Genomic DNA, 13,154 nt, shown 5'->3' with positions numbered 1-13,154 from the left:
GACCAGCATTTGTCAAGTACAAGTCATCTTCTTTCCAATTGCTCAAGGCTTTAAAATTGCCAGTGCTGCAAGGGTCCAGGAGATCTTTCAAATATGTGTGGATTTTGCTTGTATCCTTTTGGTTAAACACCTGTAGAAAGGTTGTCCTTCAAACAACAGGTAAAGTTGATAGATAGGAAATTACAGTGATGTTCAAAGGCTGTTGAACAGTGTTTAAATGAGTGTTTGTCTGATGTTCCCAAACTGCAAAGGTTCTACCCAAATGGTGAAGCTAAATTTAAGGCAAAGCACCTGTACAGTACAGGGAGCTCAAAAGACTATGCCTAGATGACAGTGCTACGTATCTTTCTGCTTTTCTACCTTCATTTTAGCACAAGTATTGTGGTAGTGAAGTTACAGTTGTCATAGAGTAGTGTGAGAATCTACACTTTTATTTTTAGGCACTTTTTGTCATAGGGAAAAAAACTTGGAAAGCTTGAGTTTGTTTCTTTATTTTGGTTTGTCTTTTTTTTCTTTTCCCGTTTAAGCCATTAAATTCATGTCTTCCAAAAAAAACCAAGAAAAGAAACCTTTTGGGGGATATGGGAAGGTGGGGTGACCACAGAGCTGTGATATCTGAGCACTGAAGGGAGCAGCAGCCCTGCTGTCCCCTACTTACACGGGTGCTTACATGTTGTCTGCTGTGGTGAGATTTCCCCCAAACTGATGTACACCACCAGAGAGGCAGCTAACTTTCCAGGTCTTTTAGGCAATTTTATTTCCTCACTAACACACGTGTAAGATGTATTCTTTGATTCTTTTTGCATTAGGTACTTACTTCCATGCATTTAAGGTATGGAACTATAATACTAATCGGTTTTGAAAGCTACTGGCAGCTGTCTCCTTTCTGTGCTACTGTCTTAGAAGGAGAAAGATAAATCAAAGATCTCCCTAAGCAGAGAACTTTGAACCTGTCAGTTCCTGGGAAGTGAAGCTGGCACATTTTGCTCTTAAGAGAGTAAAAGGTTCATGATTGTGAAAGTACTATTTTTTTTTGTCTGAATGTGCTGATCTTTTTATGAAGAGAGATCTTATTTCTAAAGTCCCTCCACAAAAAAAACCCCAACACTTTATAGGGTCCTGGAGATAAAATGGAAGGGCTGTACTATGACCTGAGGGCATCTTTTGATAGCTGCCCCAACAAGTACTACAGGATTAGATTCAGTGTTTAAAGAATGTCTTTTGAAGCTCTGAGTGTTCTTTGCTTCTGTTTCTACTAGTGAGTATCAGAAACATTTTTAGTCACAGGGGTTTAAAGATGGCTAGCCATCCTTATCTGAGATTCTGCTTTGCATTTTTTTTTCCACAGAAGAATGAAAGTTTCTCTGCAGTCATAATTAATGCTTATTTGCAGGTGCATGTTTGTGCTTTATGGTAGCAGTTCAATAATTTTGCTCACTGTGAAAGGAAAATAAAGGAGTTAAGCTTTCCTGTCTCTTGCCAGTAACTGCCAATGCTTGCTCTGGTTTCAAGGACATTGTATCAAGGTTTCATCAATGGTATCTGCTCTGCTGATTAAGGGAGTTTTGTGCAGCACCTATGCATTTTAAAGAAAAGCAGTATACCAGCCTTTGGTATCTGTGTATTTCTTTAATCAGAGTCAACTAGAATTACTTGCCATGGAGGCTTCTATGTGCAGGCTGGGAATGCCACAACAACTTGGAGGTAAGAATTAACTTACCAGGCCTTTCCAATGCTTATTTCCCCTGACTACTCTGTGACATCCTTGTTGTCTTTTTCTTCTCTGGCATCTGATCAGCAATAGCAGATGCAGTATAAAAACCCTGTTGTTGTTGTTGTTGTTGTTGAAATTCACTTAGAGGTGCTTCTTTTGTGGCTCAGATCCATGTTAAACTCTGTGTGACCATCTTCTCAAACATTAAACACTACTTCCAGCTTAACTTTCTTAATATCCTAATATACCACAGGCAGCTTTTGTACAGCTGAGTTAGGACTTGGTTCAACTTGGGTATGGTGTATGTGCATACACTATTTAACCCTGGTAATACCTCTTCTAGTTTCCAGATCATTCTGCCCTTGGGAAGACTTCCTGTTTGTGCTACATTTTATCAACATGTTAACATCTGGCTTTGTAAATTCCTTATAATTCTCTAGGTGCATAAGAGCATCTGTAGTTCATCCTAGAGCAAATGTAGAAACTGTGCTGCATATGTCTTCAAAAAGAACAAAAGTGTACAATATGCTTCCTATTTATTCATCTTGCTTGGTGTTCCTACAGAAATAAACAGTGAATGTAAAGCATTGATTAAATTTGTAGCCCCACAGACTTTCTGATATGGGTTTTCCAATGCCATTTATCTTTTGGCTGTAAGCCCACTATGTACATAGAATTAGAAGCTTGAATGTCATTTTCTCCTGACAGTGTGACAGCCAGTGTAGGGAGGTGTGTGTGATTCCAGACATGGGAAATGAAGATAGCTGCTAAACACCTTTCCTGGGTTGGGTGCATCTGCTCCTGATGAGGTCATTCATACATAAAATAATCTGGCAGGAAACTTCTTGTGGGGATGTTTCCTTCACTGATTGGAATATACATTCTTTATTGTTCTTCATAATGATGGATGCTTTAAACACTATATGTGTGTGTGTGTGTGTGTGTACATAAACTCTACTAAGCAGGTTTCATGGGACATACAAAAAATAGAAATTGTTCTGAAATCCTAATGAAGATACTAGTACTTGAAAATGGTTTTTGTTTAGTTTAATTCAACCACACTTTATTTCTTTTATGACTAGAAAACAGATCTTTAGTTCATAAACTTGGTTTTATCACTCTAAATTCCCTTTATTTGGGTCTTCAAATCTCTTGTCTTAAATTCAATATTGCCTGCCCTGCTGCCTGGTCCACTATATCCATATCTAGTTTGATATAGAGGATTCCACAAGTGGCGGTGGTAGAGGCAGCATTCTTGGTGTTTTACTCGATATTGTGGTTTTCTCAAGCTGCTCAGAGTGCTTTTCTGGCAGGTAAATGAACTGAAGGCAAATGAGGTAATTGCTGGTGTGTGAAGGAAGTCATGTGTATCAGCACTGCTGTTTAGTTGTAGTCTAATTATATTTGTAGAAAGCTATGCCTCATATTACACTCAGGAGTATGAACTACTTATTCCAAAGGAAAAAGACTATTTTTTTTTCATTTTGCAGCAGGTAGTAGATGCATGGAAGTCCTTGCCAGCAGTGATTTACACTCAGAAGCCTACAAGAGTTCAGTGAGAGCTGACTTGGACAAGTACTTGGAGAAGTGATTTGTTGAGGGTTACTAAACAGACGCTCCACATACTGCTTGGGAAATGTGATTAAGTACTTGAAAGCTTGGAGAGTACTCAGGGGAAGTATCTTACTGTGGATGCCCACATGGGCCAAGAGGAAGTCAGCACGAGGTGCCCGTGACTTGGTAGAGCAGGTGGGAGGCTAGGCTGAGCTAGATGGAACATTTGGCTGAAAAAGTGTCTCCTTTCTTATGAACTGTTTCTCTTCATCTCTCTGCTGCTGTCAGGAAACACTGTAGAAATACAGCTCAGACATGCCAAACTAACCTTTCCATGCTTGCTGCTTATCTCTCCCTTTTTCTCCTTTGTACTCCGTATTATAATCTTGCTGTTTCTTCTCTGTGCCTGGCCTCAAGAGAAGGCCTGTACCCCAGATTTGAGACCCCAGGTTCCATTTCTTCCTCTGCTGAGTTTCCACAGCCCTTCCATGCCTCAGTTACTGTATGCATGGAGAAATGGGGCTGCAGCAGCCGAAGAATGATCTCCAGCTAAGTCTCTTTGCAGCAGTCCTTCTGGTAAGGAAGGCAAAAGGGGTTTCCAGAGGGTTTGATGCAAGCAATACTTGGTAATAGCAGTATGGGAAATGAGTGTGGGTGTGGGTCGTAACGACGGGGGATGCTTTTTGCCACTGTTTCCTTTATTCTTATGCTTCCTACTGTGCTTTCTATCTAATGTTTCATTATCATGGGCTGAATGATTAACACTGATAGCTGGCTAAAAGCTGCCCTAAGGTAAACTTTATGCTCATTGTTTTACAAATTGTGCCACTTAGGCAATATGTTCTCAGATTAATGCTGGACTGGGCTGAGATGGATGCGCTGTGCCCTCAGAAACTGCTGGAAGGTAAGAGGGATGTGGTGAGGTGCCGGGCTAACTCTGTCCCTGCCACCAGCTTCCCAGTCCGAAGTTGAGTCTCGGTAGCCAGTGGCGTCAGGGATGCCGACCAGGCATTGCCCTTTGGCTCAAGGGAAGAATAACACACAGGAGTGGCGGGAGCCAGCTCCTGTCTCTGGTTTCAGGTATGGTACTCTGCTCTCAGCCCCTGACACCCACTGGAAGGGCTGACACTGTGACCTTCCTTTCCAGCCCCTTCAGAGAGTCACAGAATGAATTAGGCTGGAAAAACCCCTGTGAGCGTCGAGTCCAACCCATGACCAAACATCACCCTGTCAACTAGACTACGGCACTGAGTGCCACGACCAGTCTTTTCTTAAATACCTGCAGGGATGGTGACTGCACCACCTCCCTGGGCAGCCCATTCCAACATCTAATCGCCCTTTCTTTGCAAAAATTCCTCCTCATGTCCGACCTAAATCTCCCATCATAGTTTTAGACTGTGTCCTCTTGTCCTGTCACTGGTAGCCTAGAGAAGGTCGACCCTCACCTGGCTACAGCCTCCTTTCCTGGCTGTGGAGAGCGATAAGGTCACCCCTAAGCCTCCTCTTGTCCAGGCGGAACAAGGCCAGCTCCCTCGGCCGCTCCGCACAGGCCATGCGCTGCACACCTTCACCAGCCCCGCTGTCCTTCTTCCTTGCCCGCCGCCCGCTTCCCGCTCGCTCCCCGGGCGGGGGGCGGCTCTGCCGGCGCAGCTGGCAGGAAGGCCCGGCGCGGGCAGGGAGGGAAGGGGAAGAGGCGGGGCCTGGAGCCCAGCAGTGTCAATAATACAATAGGGCTCTTGTGCGGCCGCCGCCGCCGGAGGAGGAGCGGGCCGGGCTGCGGGCGCGCCGAGCAGCCGGCACGCAGGGCGGGAGCCGCCGCCGGCCACGGGCCCGGGCGGGCGGGCGGGGGCGATGCGCGCCGGCGCGGGACGGCACCAGCAGCACCCGCAGCAGGAGCCGCCGCCGCGGCGGGAGCGCCAGCCCTGACGGCCGCGGCCGCCCACGGCAGCGAGCAGGGCAGGAGGAGGAGGAGGAGGCGGCGGCGCGCCGGGCCGGGCCGGCGGCGGGAGGTGAGCGCGGCCCGGGCTGCCCGCATGGAGGCGGGGCGGGGGGCGGGCGCCGGGGCCGCCGCGCCGGGCCTGTGCGGGGGAGGCGCCGGGCCTGCGGCGGCGGCGTTTGGCGCCAAGGCCGGGCAGGAGGGAGGAGGAGGAGGAGGAAGCGGCGGCGAGCGCGGGGAGGCGGCGGGCGCTGCGGGTACGTGGGGCAGCGGCGGAGAGCGCGCGGAGCCGCGCCGGGGGCGGCGGGCGGGCAGCCCGTCCGCTGTGGGCGCTGCGGCCCCGGCCGCGTCCGGAGGGAAAAGTTGCGGCGGCTCCGGAGCCGGGCGGGAGCTGCGCCCGCGGCGGGCGGCAGGGGCCGGGCGACCCCCGGCCAAGCGCCCTTTTGTTCGCCGCAGCCCGGAGAGGCGGCGACCCGGCGGTGCCCGAGCCGGCGGGGCCCTGCGGAGCGCGGCTGGGCGTGGCTGGCGGGCGGGCAGACAGACAGACAGACAGCCGGGCGCTTGTCCGCCGCCGAGCACCGCTCCGCCGGTATGTCGAGGAACTTGCTAGAACTGAGTTTGACAATGAAGCGCTAGCGCAACCCTCCCGCCTGCCCGGCCGCGCCGCCAAGGTAAGTTTTTTCCTGAGCGGCGGGGGCGGATGGCGCCCCAGTGCCCCCTGTGCCTGTGGGCAGAGGAGCGGCAAGGTCCCGACTTCACTTCTCCGGATCAAACCTTCCTCCCTGGCGGGGTGTTTGCTCTGATGCTGTTCATCGCTCTGCAAAGGCATGGCTTCGTTCTACGGGTGTACCGCGACCGGTATGGTTAGCGGCTGGGGATGTAGGAGAAGTAACACTTGCAAATAACAATAATGGGATGATTAATGGCAGAATTTGGTACAGGGAACCCTAAAATGCATCTTAACAAGCAAATAACCGCCACTTTCTTTCAGTCTTTTAACTAGAGTTATTTTATAAAAAAACATTTGTAGTTACTTGAGGAGTTCAGCTATTGTTTGCAAATTGTAATGAGTACCTGTGTATTTTTATTAAAATATCACTAAATTTGTGCTGTACTTCAAAATCCTATGGGTTTTTCATGTTCGGGAGGAAAGGGATGGTAAAGACAACATCCAAGTGTGATTAGAAAACCTTCAATTAGTACACGCTAGATACTTGAAAGCTGTTGTGCCTCTCTGTTAATGTTAAAGAGCCTTTGCACTAAAACTGAAAAATTAAGAGAATATATTAAGAGAAATATATTTTTTCCTGGTGCTTGCAAGATGCTTGATCAGCAGCTGACTTTTTACATCAGGTTGATGCTTGTTGTGGGCTGTTCTGTACAGCATCTCGAGCACACCTGCTCGTCTCTGCACAGTGAGACTGAATCTTTGTGATGGTTAGAGAGCTGGCTTGAAAATGTGAGAGCCTTAGGCTGGAAAGGTCGACCTGGATGAAGGCATGTTTGCATAACTTTCAAGCTTGCCACAGAGTTCCATAAGGAGACACCAGAAAACTCTTTACCTGCACTTACCAATAGGAGAAAATGCAATTTGAAGTCTCTTTAGTTAAGAATGTACCTTTTCAAAGTAAAAGCAAATTAGTACTCCTAGAATCTAAAGTTTGTGTTGTTTGGTTTTTCTTTCTTATCTGAACTTCTGACCTCTTTTCAGACTAGACATGACATGCCTTGTTTTTATTGCAGAGAGGAGGAGAAGAAAGCTTTATTTGCAAAGCTTGGACTTTAGATTCAGTAAAAGTAATCAAAGAACTGTTTCTGTTACCTGTCCCTCCTTTGATGTTTCCTCTTTCTAGATTCCTTTTACAGGAGAAGCCTCCCTCCCCCAGTGAGAAAAATTCCTCTGAGTTGGGTCTGACTGTAGATGTTTTTTTTGTTATATTTGCATTACGTACGTGTAGCAGATACCCGCAAAGGTTTGCTAGGGAGCTGATCTAGGAACATATGCAGTGGCATTTATTGGCAAGGATGTGTGTTCATTTGGGATCTCATTAAAACCATGAAAATCCGCTGTGGATATAAGAGCCTGGGATAGATAGATCTTAGTGTAGTGTTAGAATAAACCCAGCTGTTTTCTTCTCTGTGATTCTGTGACTTCCTCTCAGTGGCCGACAATCAGGAAGTTTGTGTTTGGGATTTGTTGGGATACCTGGGATTGTTGTGGGCTTTTTGTTTTGATTTTTAAAACATACATACTTTTTATAGACCTGGAGGATTCACTTATGGAGAAGAACTTATATGATGCCTTATCTACAATTGAGTATTATTTTTACCTGTACAGTTTTATGTGTATAGATATGGGCAGAGACACATGTGCATGGTCACTGTAGTAGCTACCACATGCTGTAGGGCATTTTCCCCAAGAACTTGCTGCAGCTGGTCTGGGGGATGTCTTGACTGGTGACCTCAGCTCCTGGCTAGTGTATTGGCAGGTGTCCAACCCCATGGTGAAAATGGCTGGATTTGTTAGATCTGATGGGGAGAAGTGAAGCTAAACCTGTACAAGCTGACTTGAGTTTGAGACACTCCTACAGTGTTCTCTGTGGTCTATTTAGGTAGCTTATTTCAATCTTTGTAATTAATTTCTCACTGTCATGCCCCAGTGGGTGAGGAGGCATGGTGCCTGCATATTTTTGATTAGCTTAGCAAGACATGGGCTGCATCTGGAGAAGGAATGTGCACCCATTTCTGTAGTGCATCTTTTATCATCCATGGATGGAAATGTGATGTAAACATCTGTTTCTGTGGTTTATCTTTCTCATTAAGTCCCTAGAAGTCTTATTCAGAAATTGGTATGTGCTTTGAGGGGCTATTACTTGGATGGGTTTGATGGTGCAGTGTTGTGCTCATTCTTCAGAAAATATCAGGCAATTTCATAGCAAATAATGTTGTATTCAACTGAAATTTAAAAGTTAAGTATTAACTTTTTAGTTAAAAAGTTAGGTATAGGTATCATTCTCTCAATGCATTTTATAACGAAAAATTTACTGTTTTGTCTAGATCAGTGGTAGTGTTATGTTTTGGTTGGTGACTTCTTTCATTTATGGACATAAATGGATGGTGGCAGAACTTGCTATTTGCACATGCTGCTTAATCTCTCCACTCCCACAATTTTTGTGGGAGCTATAGCTAAGGGGACTTGAGGGCTTTTGAATTCTATGGAGAGGGGAACCTCTGAAATTGTGTGGTGTTTCTCTTTTCTGAAGATTTGAAGTGCCTTTAACACTCGAGGCTTCATGTAATTGGAGACATAAATACAATTTTTACATACTTTACTTAAAATGGAAACTAACAAGTTAATAATAGCTCTTATCGAGGGTATTTATGTAATGGAAGCCAACAGATGCTATTTGCATCTTGAAGAGCTGATGTACAAAATGTTATGTCAAGGCCTTGGCAGGTTTTGTGCTGGTGGAGGCTGGGTCAGGTGGGAGTGGGGGATGCTGGAGATTTGGAGGGCTTGATGACACCTCTGAAAAGTGAGATAACTGTATGAAATTTTGCATTTTATCACATAGCTTACTTTAATCTAATGCTGCTAATAAAAAGAACAGAGTTTTGATTTGAGAATTGATTTCTTTTATATTTATTCGTGTTAAACGAACAATTACACCTGTCACTTCAAAAGTAGATTTCTTTATGCTATTTTCTAGCTACAACTACACATCTGATGTTCAGAAACCCTAAAAATTGTGTCTATAGATACTATTTTTGTGATATTTAACTTGTTTTGACTGCAAGAAAGCATCTGGAAAAGAAATTTCAGAAATATGATGTTACAAACTGGGTGTTGCCCTCTGTGGAGAGATGCCGGTGTAATTACCAAGCACCTCCCTGTTTCCCTGGGCTGTTCACTCTTTCTTATTCATTTGCTTCCAGATTACCCTTCTCCAGGTACTTGACATCTGAACTTTTCCAACATTTAATATCGTATTTCAGTGTGTAGGAGACCAAGAATTTGGAGATTAGAGCAGTCTGGGATGCGTGATCTTGGACCTAAGGAAAGCTGCTGCATTTGTAGAGCTGCAATGAGGCTTTACTTGGATTTAAAGGAGTGGAAGAGACCCCAAGCTGTGAGCATGACTGCGGAGGCTCCACCGGCACTTGCTTAGTCGCCCTCTTCAGAGAAGCAGGAGAAGGTGGGAGGATAAGCTCGTGACTGCTGATGCTATTTATTTTAACTTTCTCCTGGGTTAAATACTGGGATGCTTGCCTTAGCTTGTTAAACTTTGAAAACTTTGGAGTGCTGTTCTTCAAAGTACACCTGTTACAGCATTAAGAGCTGTGTTGCTTGATTATTGAATTCAATGGTGAACATAACATATCGTGTCATTAATGTCTCTTTGTGTTTTAATTAGAGCTCTAGGAGATGTTCAAAAACAGGTTTATACACATGCCTGACTGGTTGCTAAACTGAATATGCTTGTCACACAGTCTTGAGGGAATTACGTATTATTTTGCTGATCTACTGCTCTGGGCTTCCCCCAGCCTCTTTTCTTTCCTTTTTCCCCTTTTCCCACCTTGTTCTAAAAAGTTTTTGCTTTAATATTTTCTGAGGGTCTGTCTTATCTGCTTAAAGCTCCTGACTGTTGATAGCTTTTGTTGGTGAAAAGCTCTGGCTCTTGCTCGTGTCCTAGAGAACAGTTTCATGCCTGTACAAGTGGTTTGGTGCACAGCAGGTCCAACAGCTTCCAAGGGTTAGCCCAGTGCAGTGGGTGAGTAGAGACTGGGATTCCTGAGATCATCCAAAGGGAGGGGTGATACCCCACACACCAGGTGTTGCAAAGTGAAACAACTGACCAGGAACATTTATTGCAAGTATTTAATTTTGTGTGACTGTGTTATGAAGAGTTTTCCTAGCTGCATTTTATATTTTCAGGTAGTTCTTGCTGTTGGGTTGATGACAATAGTGAGAGGAGAACTGCATGGGAGAAGTTCTGCCTGGGTGCTGTCTTTTAACTGTGCTATATAATTTATTATGTAATACTGAATTACTGAAATTCTTTGAATCTGTAGATAAATCATGGATTTGCTACAAGTGTTTGACGAGTTACAGTAACATAGCTGTTCACAAGCCTTTGAAAACCATAGCTAAACTATAAGCTTTCATTCATACCACTTAAAAATGTAAGTCTTGGTTTAACAAACCAAGTTTTAAGTTTCTATAGACTGTGGTGGTATTGAGCAAATTACTACTTTTAGTGTGCAAATATTTAATTCTTCCCCTGCATATCAAATATAGCAGAATAAAATGGTAGCATTTTCTATCTGCTGACATGTCAGAAAACCTGACATCTTGAACCACTGGATACACAAGTGTATAGGAGAAATGTGTACCCTGTCAAAGGAGGAAACAAATGTCCCTAGTGGGACTCCTTGTGTTGTTCAATTCTCTTCATTTGTTCTGCTCTTAACTGCTTGTATTTATTTAATATTCTCTCAGTGTTAATTTGCAGGCTTTGATATTAAAGTGACTGTAGAGGACTCGTCATAGGAGGTAGTGCCCTTGTCCTGCCCAGTGTTTGGCTTTAATAAAAAAAACAAGCCAACCAAAGACCTTGTGGAGCTGAAATACTCAGTGTGTGAGTGCATTAGAGACGCAGGAAAATGTTAGGCACAGCAATTATATGGCCAGGAGGAGCCTCAGCAGAGAGGTAGGACTAATACCTCTCCCACTTTTATTAATACTTAGATAGAAAGAGCAGTAATAAAGTGGTGCTCCTCTTCCTGCTTTCATGCTAATAGACTCTTTTCCCAGCAGGAAAATAGTGACTGAAATAGTGATAACGAGTGATTACTCTGCAGTGCAATGTAAACTTGTTGGATGTTGTTTGATAGGAGGGAGGGAAAAAAATGCTCATTTCAAGTTATATTCACAGATAACAGCTTTTTATGTTAGCTTTTTGTTTGAGGGTGTTTTTTTTTTTTTTCAAGATCTGCTGACTGGAGCTCTGAAAAAGGAGGGGGTGCTGGTTCAGTGCTGCTGCTACGCTTTGACATCGTTAACCTTGTTTGGGAGAGTTCTAGCAACTCTTTGGCTTGGGCCTAATTCAAGAACAGTTGTGTTCTTTTACAAAAATCAAATTGCCTGTCATTTAAGTAACTGAAAGGGTGATACTTAAACCTGATAATGAAGTTGCAGTCTTCCTTATGTTAACAATGTAATCATTTCCATTGTAGCATGAAATGAGCAATCTTAAGAAGTAAGTGAAGCATTTTGCTTGACAAATTTGAACTTGCAGCTCTGCAACAGAACGTGCTCAGAGTGAGGGAGGACCCAAAAAGTTGATCTTAATATAAGGTACATGTTTATGAACAACAATATTGTAATGGGTGTTGGTATACCTAGGAAGTAAAATTCACCACTTCTTCTGGTACAGATTCTTTCTTGGAAGATTTTTTTCAAAATATTATGCCTGTATAACGGATACTAATTTTCTTCACTTTCTTTGGTTAGTGCTTGTTCACTTTTTTGGGCCAAAAAGGAAAAAGGTGAGAAAACCTGTGGGATGAAATAATTCCATATTTTTATATAAATAGAAAAGATGCAGAATTATTTTGTATGCCCTTTGCAACTGGTATCCATAAATTCAGGTGGTTTCATTTTCATTCTTGTAGTTTTGTACTTTTTAATGTATCGTACTGTAATTTCCAGTGATATTTTATGAAAATTGTGAAACTTGTTCTTTATTCAGGTATTTTTCAGATACCTAAATTTGCTGAAGTTAGTAGTAAACATATTTTTGATTCAAATACTTTCGTATATAGCTAATGTACAAAGAGTTTATTTAAAATGGCAACTGAATGAGATTTTGCCAGTGACTGGCAGGTTACATTCATGTGTGTTTCTGCAGTTTTGATGGAGATCTGACTTGCCTTATTTGGTTGTATACACCTATACAGAGAAGGAATATCTGTGGTATAATACTGTAGAAAATGGAACTCTGCCCTGGGCTCCATGAAAAAGGAGGTTAAACCTTGTGTCAGTACTTAGTATTCATAGTAGTCTTTTCTCTGTTGCTTAAAACTGAATACATATGGATCTGATGCATGGTGTTTTCATTTTTCTTCCTCTGTAAATGCCATGAAACTTCAGAAGGTGGAACATAAGTTATTAGAAAGCTTACACTCCTGCCAATCAGCTCAGTATCAGTCAGAACCCTGTGACTCCCATTATGCGGATTAATCTGGCTTAAGTGCTGTCTTAGATCCTTTGTTTGGCATCTTCTGTGTACTTGTTCTAGATTTTCAGAAGCCTCTGCATTTAACAGCAAACAGGGATGTGCATTAATTTAGGTTACTGAAATCTAGTAGCTTTTGCAGATGCCATTTCATTCTCTTAAGATTATTGAACTATTTTTTTCTGTGTTCGCTTCTGTGTGCTTGACTTCTACATTTGAATTAGTCCATTTTTGAAGTATGGATGGGTTATAAGTTGGAGAAAAAAGTCTGAAGAAACTCAAGGGTAAAAGTGAAGCCTCAATTGCAGATGAGAATTTGAATGTGATTTGTAGCTCTTACTTGTCTCTCTCAGCCATCCATGTCTTTGATGCCTTTGTAGTCTCTCTTTGGCTGTCCCTTCTTCTTTTTGACTTAACTTCCCAACCTTTTCCTTATTATTGGAGAAAACAGTGTTTCCAGCAAGTGTCTCACAGTCTTTTTGGGACCCTGTAAATCACCTAGGTAAAATTAAATTTGCTTCCTGTACCAGACTACAGACAGTATGAGCTTCCATATTATTTGCAATCAGCCTGAAAGTATTTTGGCAGACTTGTTGGTTTGTTTGTTTTTTTTTTGGTGCAAGTTTGCTCAGTTTGATAAAGGGGACCTTTTCCTTCATCAGTGTTTTTTTTGTGAGGTTTTATTTTTTGTGGTTGGTACGTTTGTGGGAGT

The 13,154-nt window shown here is 43.3% G+C and overlaps 1 protein-coding gene across 10 annotated transcripts in view; it reads left to right on the top strand.

The window, feature by feature from the left end:
* The first annotated feature begins 5,043 nt into the window (after window positions 1-5,043).
* JADE3 (jade family PHD finger 3) overlaps window positions 5,044-13,154 on the top strand; it is a 63,916-nt gene continuing 55,805 nt past the window's right edge. For 3 of the 10 annotated variants that reach the window (XM_056496300.1, XM_056496272.1, XM_056496231.1), the window contains exon 1: window positions 5,594-5,875. The gene's annotated coding sequence lies outside the window, so the exon portion shown is untranslated. Of the gene's footprint in view, window positions 5,278-5,440; window positions 5,462-5,593; window positions 5,876-9,200; window positions 9,401-13,154 lie in introns of those variants that run through there. The other 7 variants (XM_056496261.1, XM_056496213.1, XM_056496251.1 and 4 more) reach the window with 5 other exon arrangements.

The sequence above is a fragment of the Oenanthe melanoleuca genome, chromosome 1 (genome assembly GCF_029582105.1).
Source record: "Oenanthe melanoleuca isolate GR-GAL-2019-014 chromosome 1, OMel1.0, whole genome shotgun sequence".
NCBI classification, from domain to species: Eukaryota; Metazoa; Chordata; class Aves; order Passeriformes; family Muscicapidae; genus Oenanthe; species Oenanthe melanoleuca.
Note: the sequence above shows the minus strand (reverse complement) of the source record. Positions and strands in the feature narration are given on the sequence as shown.